Source organism: Heliangelus exortis, chromosome 2 (assembly GCF_036169615.1).
Source record: "Heliangelus exortis chromosome 2, bHelExo1.hap1, whole genome shotgun sequence".
NCBI lineage: Eukaryota > Metazoa > Chordata > Aves > Apodiformes > Trochilidae > Heliangelus > Heliangelus exortis.
The window spans coordinates 108870245-108883012 of record NC_092423.1 but is presented as its reverse complement, the minus strand read 5'-3'; positions in this window follow the sequence as shown (position 1 = coordinate 108883012).

Genomic DNA, 12768 nt, shown 5'->3' with positions numbered 1-12768 from the left:
GTCTTGCTTAAGCTTCCTTCAAAGATAATTAGTTGACTAACATCTTGCAAATCAAGTGAGACACTTAACTCCAGAACTTTGTTAGTATTTGTCAGACATAAATATATTTTCCAGTGTTCGCAAATAACCTCCAACTTCTGATGATGGTAAGAGGGAAAGTCAGATTATTCTTCTCTCTTAGGACCATCATTCTGGTTTCAATTTTTCATTTGCAGACAAAGAAAAATACGACATTTGCAGTGGTATGGATTATTGGGCTGGAAGTTTCAAAGCAAGCACTGCTGTAGTAGACATGCAATATACATTGTAGACTCAAACTAGGCAAAACAATTAAAAAATGGCATAGCAAATGCTTTTAAATTATTGGGATATGTTCCTTTTGACTTGTAATAAGGGACAGTTTCTGCATTGAAGAGGAGAGTTGTCTGGGAGCAAACCCTGGAGTACCAGTGATAGGAGGATGAAAGAAGAGAACCACAGAGATATTTTTGTTACAAAATGTCCAGAAAGTGGCTGCTTGTAATGATTTAGTTAAACAAATAGTACTCTCAATTCTTTACACTGTGGATGCCCTGATACTAACAGACTCTGAAAAGATACACAGTAGCAATAGCCACTTCTTTTTAATGCTGCTTTTGCTTTGGGGTAAGTAAATATATAAGACCAACCAACCAACCAACCATCCAACCAACCAAAAAAACAAAACAAAACAAAACAAAACAAAACAAAACAAAACAAAACAAAAAAAACAAACCAAAAACAAAAAAACCCTTTCAAATGCCCCTCCCTATCCATCAGTGCTGTGTTTTAAAAATTATCTGTCCTCAAAAGCAAGCTTTTGTCACTCTCACAAATTGCAGAGTAAATATTGTTCAGGAAGATAAGATTTGTCTCATCCTGCGTCACTGTGTTTGGGCTGGAATGAGCTATCTGACCATTGCACATGCACAGTTGTGCCCCCTTTGCCCTCCAGCTCTCTCTGTGTTTCAAACAGACAACAGACCAAGAGAGAATCATAGGTTCAAGTATCTGTCTGTCATCTTCAGCCTCCCCAGTGCACCTCATGATTAGCAGATGTTGCTGACACAGCAGCAAGACCCTGAAGGCCAAAGTGGGCTGGAATTGCATTGCAGGGCTGGGGTCCTCCCCTCTGCAGCTCTGAAGGCTCCGTGTTCCGGGGGCAGCCACTTCCCAGCCCTGCCAGAACCCTGGTTTGCTGCCTCCATGGTCCAATAAGAACAGAGAGGAGCAAGGTGAGCTTGCAGCACACCACGGTGCTAACACCAGGCTCTGTGTCTCTAGGTGCAAGCCACACTCTTAGAATCATAGAATTAGCCGGGTTGGAAGGGACCTCAGAGATCATCTAGTCCAACCCTTGACCCACCGGAGCAGTTGCTAGACCATGGCACTGAGTGCCACATCCAGTCTTTTTTTAAATGTCTCCAGGGACGGAGAATCTACCACCTCACCGGGCAGTCCATTCCATAGCCTAATCACCCTCTCCGTGAAGAAATTCTTTCTAATATCTAACCTAAACCTCCCCTGGCACAACTTAAGACGGTGTCCTCTTGTCTTGTTGAAGGTCGTCTGTGAAAAGAGTCCAGCTCCCACCTCGCTACAGCCTCCTTTCAGGTAGTTGTAGACAGCAATGAGGTCTCCCCTGAGTCTCCTCTTCTTCAGGCTGAACAGCCCCAGCTCTCTCAGCCTCTCCTCTTCTCCACCCATCCCACCAGCACCCTGGAAACTTAACTGGAAACCAGCTGGAGGGAAGTTGGCACCATCAACAGGAGATGATGAGGAAGAAGGAAACAGTGTGTGCAATTTTAGGTCTTTTGTGGCTTGCTTTCCATGAGGAGAAGCTGTGGCACAGTGACCTGAAGACTGATCATCCCTCCTGGATACGTGGAGTGCAACTCCTGGCCCATGTGTCCCACATCAGCCATCCAGCATTTCTGGATAATGCCTGCATGTGTTTGATCTGTGGACATCCAGCAAAGATTTCTGCAAGGCCCTCCTACGAGTAACTTCAATGCCCTCCTCACTGCAATGCTAAATTTGCCCCAACTTTACTACTGCCAGTACAGAATGACCATGCCTGTGAAGTGGTAATTTTCTAGGTTGATTTAAATCAGTCACACAGTCAGGTCTACCCAAAACACTCAAAAACCTTTTCCTTAACTGGAGCTATTCCAGGATAAATTTCAGCTTTTGGCATGGAAGAACTTCAGCTGCACAGCTTTGCTGAAAAGTTATTGAAAACAGTCTGAAAAAGGAATCTGTATTTTTCCATTTTTTCATGGTTCTTACGTTTGAATTGAAATGATCTAGGCAAAGGTTGAACCAGAAATATTTAATTTAGAAGGTTAATAACATTACCCAAATTTGAGGAGTTGAAAGCAAGACTGGAGCCTAAAGACCTTGCTGAACAATGAGTAGAGGTTGACCTAAAACTGACAGGTCGGACTGGATTTTATAATTTCCATCATTTCCATAAGACTTGAAATTTCTAAACCAGGCATAACGATTCAATAAGAACTGTGTATTTTTCTTTTTCTTTTTTTAATTTAAGGAAGCGAACTTGGAAATATGATTAAAATGCTCATACAGCACCATATATGCTAGATTTTGTTATGTTCTCCTCTGTCTCTATTGGGTCAGCAGTGCTGATGTGTCAGTGTTGTTAACTCTTGCTATTTATTGTGTTTCACATTATTATGTAATTATGATTATACCATAACATATATAAATCCATGGTACATCTGGATCTGGTTTCTCTCTCTCACTGCTGAAACAATATAAGAAAAGGAAGAGATACAGAGAGAGGCAACCAGGCAGACCAAAGATGTGGCATCACTTCTGCTGAAGGAGTCATAAATAGATGAGTGCTTTACACACAGTAGAAAGGGCAGTGCAAGGGTATGGCAGAGACCTCTGTGAAGTCCTCAGCAGCATCAAAAAGGTAATTCATGAGTGATGGTGTTCTCTTTCCCAGAATAAAGGAATAAAACATCCAGGTTCCAGTGGCAGTTTGAGATGAGCTTTAAAAACAAATGTATTCATTGCACAACAGGTTATCTAGGTTGTGGATCTCATTGCCACAGAATGTAATGGGTCTAAAAGGCCAGAAAGGGTTAAAATTGATTGAATACATTCATGGAAAAAAATTCCTTTAGGGCTGTTGAACACCAAGATGCCATCTCTGGTGCAGGCACCCCCTGAACTGCAGTCACAGAAGGCTGGTAATTATACTAAAATAATGCAATGCCTATTTTTATATTCTTCCCAAAGTAGGTAATATTTTTTACTGCTAGAAACAGGATTCTGGTCTAGCTGGACCTTGAATCTGATCCAATGTATCTGTTCTTGTGACCTTTTATTAACTTGCAGTAGGAGAAAAAAAATGAGACATTTTAGTACTCAGGACTTTTAAACTTTGAACTCTCAACATCCAGTTCCCAGAGTTGAATTAAAATAATTTAAATTTTATGGGTATCAAATCAATATAATGATTTTTGAACGATTAGGGATTCTATGATACCTGGTCTGTATTGCTTAATAAATCAGAACTTCGATATGCCAAAGGAGTCCAAACTAGAGCATAGATAATAAACATTCACAGCCTTTTTTGGATAATCTTACAGTACAATCGACCATACCACTGTTTTGGCGCAATCTCTGGTTTTCAGGTAAGATTCTGGCAGGGTTATAAAACAGTAGCTTTTTCTCCACAGATATTTTTCTTCAAAAACACCAAGAATCAGATGAAGCTCCTTGGCTTCAATTCTACAAATTGTTCAGTACCTCCCCCTGCTTAATGTCTTATTTGTATTTTCATATTATCAGATGTAACTGCACATGACTCAAACTAAAAAAATTGAGTTATAAGATTAAGACTATGGTTTGTTCTACTGTAGTTCTGAATTCAAGAGAGAATCACTGAATGAATCTGTGAATTTAAGCAACAGAATAACACTGTATGTAGTTTTCTTTTTCTCCCTCCCCTTTCATTTGAAGCTCTGATTAATAAGTCATATTCACAGGGGTCAGAAGGGAGAAAGAAAAGATATTGCTGAAAATTATCAGACTGTATAGGAAGCAGATTTAACCATCTCTTTGATTATCTCCCCTGGCCAGGAAGAGATATAGTCTACAGTTCATGGCTCATGCCTCATAACCAGTGAGGCAGAAATGCAATATAACGAAAATTGACCTATAGAACATATTCGATTAGCGAACTATGAGCAAAGAAATTACCTCTGAAGAAAGTGAAAATGAAGAGCATATGCTAGCACAAGCAGAGAGATAGACAGACATAATTTTTTGCCTTCAAAACAGCAGATGGGTTAAGCACTGGATACACTCACCAAGCAAAAAGGTCATTGCTTCACCTACTTCTATATCTCATTATAGAGATTCAACTATAGAAACAGAAAGGTAAAAATGAAAACCCCCAATTTATGATAGTGCTCTTTCACTATCAGGGAGATGACATTCTCAAAAGGTGGCATTGTGGAACAATGAAGAGTGGCTTTGCTGCTAAAGAAGACCTTGTTGAACCCAAACACCTGTTCAGTTGTCTGGTTTTCTTTCAACTTTTGTCTATGTAAGCCAAGGCACATCACTGATGTCCTCCTTCTTCTGTGTTTTATAGATGAGAAATGTGGGTAGTAATAACCATAATTCTGTAAGAATGAATTTAATGCAGGGAGCACTTTGAATTTCTTGGGCAACAGGTTTATAACAATGTAAAAATATGTTGGGGAAATAAATGCCCTCCCTCTTACCTGAAGTGCTTATCTCTTACGTGGTCACTAGTATGCTCCCAGGAAATTAGTAACAAATGATCTTCCCATCTGTGCAGGCTTACTCGGGTTGTAGGGAAGAAAAATAACTTCTGTTGTTTAGATGAGCAATGAGAGAACACGGATCAAATCAGGATAAGCAAACACTCGAGGCTAAAGCCATGTGGTAGTACTCAGGAGCATGCGTAGACTGAAACTGCTCCTATAAAACACTCATGGGCTACTTTCAGAAGGGAAATCATGAAGAGTTGAGGCTAGTTGTAAAGAAATCTCAGAGAAAAGGGGTTAAATGTTTGCAATAAATTTTTTTCACTGCAAATAGCTTGAGGTATTTGTATGCATTATTTTGCAAGGGAAATATTTATTGTTCCCTTTGGATCCGCTAAATCATCTCTGGGGATATCAATTTTTCCATGCTACCCTCTATTTCAGTACCCACATATGCTTACAGATTTTTGCTGTGATGTGTTTATATGACTGTATTTTTCTGACAGACTCCTAATTGAAAGCAGCACAAGAAACCACAGGAAGCCCTATCTCCACAGACCCACTATAACTGTGGCAGAAAGTCAGCCTGTCTGCACAGCCTATTTCTGTGCTGTCCCTGAGCCATAACTGAACCTTGCAGAGTCATAAATCAGCAGGGAAGGCTGCCAAGGAGCAGCTGGTGGTGCCTCAGCCACACTGCTGGGCCCAGGGGCTGGGCAGCACCAGGCACTGTGGCTTCTCCTCCTGGTTCTGCCCCTGGCACAGCCCCACCAGCCTCAGGGACACCGGCTAGAGGAGATGCAGCAATGGGGAAGGGAGGCTTCACCCCTTTCTGTGACCTGCAGCCACACATCTGCTCATTTTGCTGCCCTGTACTGAAGATCAGAAGATACCATGCTCCCTGATACCAAAAGTGAGGCCAAAATGAGAAGAAAAGCATCACACAGGGAAATGTGTGAACAAATCCTCCAGGGTGGGAAGGATCCAGACAACAAGTAGGCAGGTACAGCTCCTGAAGGGAGATACTCCAGCTTCATGCCAGGGTGAATTTGGTCCAAAGATCTCAGGCTTGAGCTGATATTTCCCTTTGTTTTCATGTTCCCATCCAACAAAAATCAGCTGGCAGCCAAAGAACTAGAAGGCAGCCTTAGCCTCTTCATTTTTGCGTAGTGCTTTTCCCCCCTCTCTCCCTGAAAAAACAGGATTTTCTGCCAACAGCACAGAGCAAGAGATTTGTCTGCAGCCATGCCTGTGCTGGGATGCCCCATGTGTGTCTGCAGCTCAAAACCCAGAGCCCCCACGTTTTTTGGCAGTGAGATGGCAGTTCCCCTCAATACAGAATTTGGAGGGAGGAAGTAAAGAGTGAAAAATCATGCAATGGAAGAGATCCACTGACAAAGAGGCATAAAGCTGTCCACATTTTCAGTACCAGCATGCTGCAGGAGCATCCAAGGGTGTATTTTCCAAACCAAACTGCAGACTTGCATTGATCCAACACCTGCCTGCACACAGCTAATGAAATCTGGTTGGCACTTCTGTGAGCTCTCTGCTTTTAAGGTGACAGATGCCTGTTTCATGTTTCATGTGCCCATAGGTCTCGTGCTAACATTTGTGGAAACCAGTGGAGGACCCTCCAGTGTCCTCAGGCATCCATGAACCAGGCCTGGAGTGACATGAGGTTACCTCACATCATCTTGCTTTCAGAAACACACGGGTGTCTGGCAGGTGGAAATTGCTTCTTGCTGAAACAGCAATGGCTGAAAGCATGCCAGTGTATTAATATACTGTGTTATTTACAGATTTGCTCACTGGGCCAAGGGAAACCCTCAGCAACTGAGTCACCTCGAGCTGAACTTTTCTCTCTTACTTTGAAATTTGATTTAATGTTCTCACAATATCTACTGCCACTGGTGTGTTAATTCAGTTTTTCTTGTGCTTCAGATTAACCTACAGTTCTCACTTTTCACAGGCAATGCAGCCTCACTGACAAATGGGAGCCTCCCCACCCAGCATTACTCATTTGCAGAAGAATGACTAGAAGAGGACTCCGAGGCCAAAGCAAGTGATGCCAGGCCTATTTTCTGATTTGTTTTTATTCAAGGCACTTCCATTGATTCTCTTCCACTTGCAGAACTATTGTTGTCTGGGAATTCTGCATGAACTAAAAATAAAAGCAGCAGAGCCATCCCCAGTTTATAAAGAAAAGATGCTCTAGCTTAGATCCCATCAGAGGGCCATATTCCAAGTGCAGAGGTGATATCCTCTCCTTTGCCACCAACAGTGTGTGGAGGACAGCTGGGCACAGTCTGGCTTTCTCATCAAAATATTCCAAATCCACATTGTGATTTAACCCTAATTTTCATTCAGACTTGGATTCTCACTGTACTTGCAGGTACCTTGCAAGTATATATGTGAGGATCTTCTGGTTTTCACACTATTTTTGATCTGAGTGCCTTCCCTGATAATCCCTGCTGGACCTACTTGGCTGTGTTGCAGAACCTGGAATGAGTTTTTAAAGTGCAAACAGAGCTCATACATGTAATGTGCAAAAATCACATAGGTTTTGAGTTTGGTTTTAAAACCTAGTTTGAACACCATGACACGGAGACTAAGGTGTAGGACAGCCGACAAAAGGTCAGGGACCAAGAGATTGAAAGAGGAAAATAGGAAAAGGGAGGTAACAGAGACATTTAAGATGCTACACTGCATTAATTATACTTGAATAACACAATAAATAATAAAAGATATTAAATGCTCCATCCCAGTGACGGGCAGTTGTTGCACATTAAGATTTGTTGGCAAACCTACAGCCACCCAGGAAACCTGCAGCAAATGTGGTAATAATTCTTGCCTGTAAGTCCCTTGACTGTTCAAATGCTTTTGACTTGTTTAATACATCTTTTTAACCCTCTGGGAACGTGACTCTGGGTCAGGATCAGCCCTGCAGAGCCCATCAGTATGGCTAAGATCCTGAAAACTACTAAGAAGTGTAAATAACTCCAAGGATCTTAGAAGGGAGAGTAAGCAAAGAGGACAAGCTAGTGCTAAGTGTCTGAGCCTAGATGTGATTGCAGACACTTGACAATGCAAAACCAAATATTTACACAGCTTTCTATGTTCTCAGCCATCCCTCTTATATCCACTAAAGCAGCTTGGGTCACACCTGCAAATGCCTCATCTTGTACAAGTTGATAGCAAAACTCATTCAGCAGAGCTAACATTTTTTTCCCAGCATGTTTTCTCAAGGTTCTTCTTGAGTGCTGTGCTTCAGTCTGGTACACAAGAGGGGCAGAAAAGTAAAGTTTTCACTTCAAAGACTTTTCTCACCTATTTCCATCACCAGTGGCTCTTTGTCATCAAGTAAAAGGAATATTCCTTTGTACTGTATAACCTGGGTAGATTTCTCCTTACTGCTTCTATTCTTATGTAGCACTTAAAAAACAAAAAACCAAAACCAAACCAAAACTCCACCACGCTATTAAAAAAATACAGAAAAATACATTAACACAATCTTTCATTATATATCATATATACATTTGTCCGTCTGCTGTTATATATTTGTCTGTCAACTTCATGTGCCAAAAATTCCATCTTTTTTACCAAAAACTTCATACCTCCCATGAGCTCAGAACATTACCAGAATTAGAAATGTGCAATCAAACCATCCTTCCCACCACAGATGACTTCACTCTGTGCATCATATGCAGTAGTTAAGACTGCATATTAAAGGCAGGAGCAGTAAGCTGAATAAAAAGAGCTTTTACTAGGAAACTTAATTAGTAATGGAAACAACAAAAAACACCCCCCCAAAAAGATAAAACCTTTCTTAGTTTATGAGTTAAGAGTATTTTGTTTCATCATTTGGATGAAGATCTGTCAGTGCTCAGGGAACATGACCTCAAAACCAAAATGAAGAAATAACTCCAGGGTCTCGCCAAACCCACTCCTCACAAAAGGCAAGTAGGGAGGCCAGGAGAAGTTATCTTAAAAAAAAAAATTAAAAAATCACCATTCCCAAAATTTATTCTTACTGGTCTAGCTTTTGTTTCTCCAGGAACAGTTTTGGAAGTCAGTGGCTGTTCAGCAGCAAGGATAAGCTCTGTTCTGTTTCCTTCTCCCTGTTGCTGAAAATCCCATTTATACACAGTTGAAAGTAATTCTGGGGGAGGGGGTGGACGTTTTTCTTTGCTAATTTTTCTCCCTAGGGTGGGTAATGATTTCTCAGAGCTAATATGTCCTGACAGATGCAGTCATACTAGTGCTTGCACTCTGCATCTTTGTTGGCCAATTGGGGTCATGGTTTGGAAAGCTGATCTTTTAATCATTTTATCTGATGGATGTCGCCCACTATAAACTGACTGTTGTTTGAAGTATCAATATTGATCTCTTCTGTTCTTGTTGATGGGGGACTGTGGGACTCAGTCAGCCAGAGACCAGGGTGTATGTGACAGTGTAGCTGTTTGACGGCTGTCAGGCAGATATAAAGTGGCATTTTTAATTTTTTTGGCATGTTGGTAATAGGCAAACACCAAAGCTCTGCATGGCAGAAATCCCAAGCAATATTGCACATCATACCTTCTGTAGGACTTTGAACTCAGTGAACAGCAGATCGTAGGCAAGGGTTTACCATCCAATACCCTCAGCAGACATGGAACCGTGATAGATCAGAGCAGGTAACAAGCAGTAAAAGCAAACGTTTTCCCAGAATCCAAGGGTTCCTTTTAAGTGAAATTATGCCTTACAGTTATGAACTATGTTAGTCATTTCATGTGAATCACATTACATGTAATTAATAACTGATGTTATTAAACATAACATGGAGCACATGATAGGTGCAAGTCAGTAGCTTGTACAGGTACCTCTTGCCCTGCTCCATACCATGCTTAGTTTGTGAACTGACTTTTCAAAGGTGAGTAAATTTGCTGACCAAAAGATAGAAATCAGAAGAAGGGAAATGATTGGAATGTAAAAGGCACCATCTATGTCAAAGAACAGCAGATGTGGAAAGGCTGGCTGTATTCTACAGGAACCACACCTTCCCTTTTTCTCTCCTTGCCAGTTCAGTTTTACTACAACAGTCTGGTCCTGAAGGAAGTCTGTACAACATGAAATACCTGTGGCCCTAAAATTCATTTGCCTGGTAGATTATGGAGCCGGGATAATGTGCTGTCACAGGGATATTTTGCCAGTGGGTCCCTCCTCTGAGAGATGCCCAGGCTGGCACTTGCTGCAGCAGGGTACACCAGTGCCAGCAGCTGAGAGGGTGATGCCTCCAAAAGTGCCTTCATCCTGAGCCTCTGCAAAGGTCTCCACCAGTGCTCCCTCCATCTGGGAGGTCCTTCCTGCTGCTGGGGGCACAGTGGAGCTTTCTTGCTCTCTGGAATTCTGGCTTGGATCAGGGGCTCTGCAACCCCTCCCTGAGGGAGGGATGTGCAACAGGGCTATGGTCTGTGCCTTGATTATCCCACTGCAGCAGAAGTAGCCCTAGAAAGAGCCACAGAGAAGGAGGATGCATGGATATGGCAGAATTTTTATGATACAGTAGCCTGAGTGGCTTGGCGATATGAAATTTTATCTATCAACAGTGGGTTTTTCTTAAAAAATTCAAGCAGTTTTTAGTTTGGAAAGGAAAGGGTTTAGTTTAGGAAAGGATAAGAATTTAGATCTGAGCTATAGTCCCAAGGTTAATGATGTACCAGGAACTCCTGGGCTAAACCCGGACTATTTTTTACACTGTCCACTCTCATTTTAGGAGTGTGAAAATGGTAGAAACTGTGCCTGAGAAGACAAGCCAGAAATATATCATTTACATTACCGAAGCAAATTAATACCAGGAGGAGTTTTCCCCTTACAAATAGGCCTCAAGAGATTGATCTAATTAATTAGCTTTTGGTTGTACAAACCTGACCCTTCTGCCTCCAAATCAACACAGCATAGAGATGACTGAGTGCAAAGGGCCAACTAAATGGAGCTGTGTTGAGAGAGCAAAGCTGGACTACACATCAAGCCTGGGATTTGGGCCAAAGGCATCTCCTGAGACTCATAATGATGGGGTGCAGATGGCAACTAGGCTCTTATGTGAGTACTCAGGGGAATGAAGCCTTAAAATAGTCCTAACAGCAGCTGATGCAGCAAGGTGTGGCACGGGGCTCTCATTCGATAAAAATCACTGTTCAAAGTATTCAAGTGGCTAAGACAGTTCTCCTGTAATTCCACCAGAAGTACAGAAATCCTTGCTTTAAATAGTAAAATTGTAGGCTGACTGAGAAAGTGACTAACCCTTGCAAAAATCAAAAGTGAGCAATCCCATTTGCTTCAGTAGCTTTGTCTCTTATTCTGGGGAAACAGGATCTGAGGTGGTGACAAAATTATTAGTAAGTGCAGGGAAACCACAATACCCTTGTTAAAAATACACTGAGAGCAAGTCTCAAGAGACTATAGAGGGGGCAGAAACTCCAGGGGCTTTGGGGCTGCTCGGCTAAATTCAATTTGATGTGAGATCTGAAAGCTTTTCTGCACCTTATCCATGGAGACCTCCAGTTTTGGGGGGACAGAGGGAGAGGCCTCACAGCAGGGCTGGTGCATGCCTGTCTATGGGTACCCTATGGCAGCAACAGTCAACCCCATGGATGAATGAAGAATCTCTTAATCTCTGTGATAACTAGCAAGGATGAATTTCCCTTTCTGTATTATAAAAGATTAATCCTGATACCACCAGTAAAATGCCCATGCAATGTGTGGCACAAGCCTGGTTTCACAGTGTGGTCATAGCACTTCTTAAATTTGGTATCATTGGGTACTCATTGCATTTAGACCTATTACAAAGGAATTTTGATATTTTTCATTGTTAATACAAAGCGTGATCTAACTATAACAAATATAATAAATTATTTGTAGTAGAGAAGTCACCATCTTTGTCTCATACTTTAGCTAAGCCTCAGTGATAGCAATATGATCTACAGATCCTGGAGCTCTTAATCAACTAATAAACAAGAAACTTCCCTAATACCACCTTCCCATCCCATTAATCAAGTCTTGCTTGCTGTTATTAACAAGCTGCTTTATTCTTCCTAGAGGTGTCAGGGCCACAGCCCTTAATTCATCAGCACATTTTATGGTTATTTCTGCTAGGAAGCATCATGCAAGATTATTGCACAGGAATTAGGAATGTCTGTGGCAAAGGTTTAACCAAAGAGTGCAATGGGATTTAGCTGTTAGGGCTATGAACTACCCTGCCAGGAGGCACGTGGGTAATTTGGGCTTGTTCTCCTCATCTGAGAAGAGCACAGACATTGCTGTCTGAGCCATTTTCTGGAAACCGTGAATTTGGATTCAAAGGAGATTTATTGGGGTTTCTTTATGAGCTAATCGAGGAGAAATGTGACCAGAGCAGATGTATAAAAGCAATTTTGCAGTGTAGGTAAGAGGATGGCATAGCTGGCCAGGGAGGTGCACTGTGATCTTTGGCTGAGCTTTGTGCAAAGTGACTGCAGTGCATCACCTCCTGTGCAGAGTAGCTGGGCAGAAGTGAAACTATTTACTTATGCATAACTTCAATTTTACCCACTTACTCACCCCACGGTATGTTATTCCAAAACAGTGGATAAAGTAACTTCAAAGTCCTGATGGATGACCAAACAAAATAAGCAAGTTTAGCAAGTGTACTGCAACAGCTTAACCAGTGCTGGTACAACTACTAACAGAGGGAAACAATGATCTCAGGGTGTTTCCTGATGCCTGTTAACATCCTTCAGCAATGCCCAGTCTCCAGAAATCCCCCTCTCCCTCCAGAAGTGATGCATTTGCAGAATAAATCTGAATAGTTTGTCATTTTGCTCCCTTGGGAATTAGTAAATCTGCAACAGCATTGCTCCACATCACTGTGTGCCATGTAGGTGCAGCTCCACACCCTGCTTGCCAAGAAATGGGAAACCAGGAGAAGGCACCTGCCTTCCCTTCTCACACAGATTCTCACATC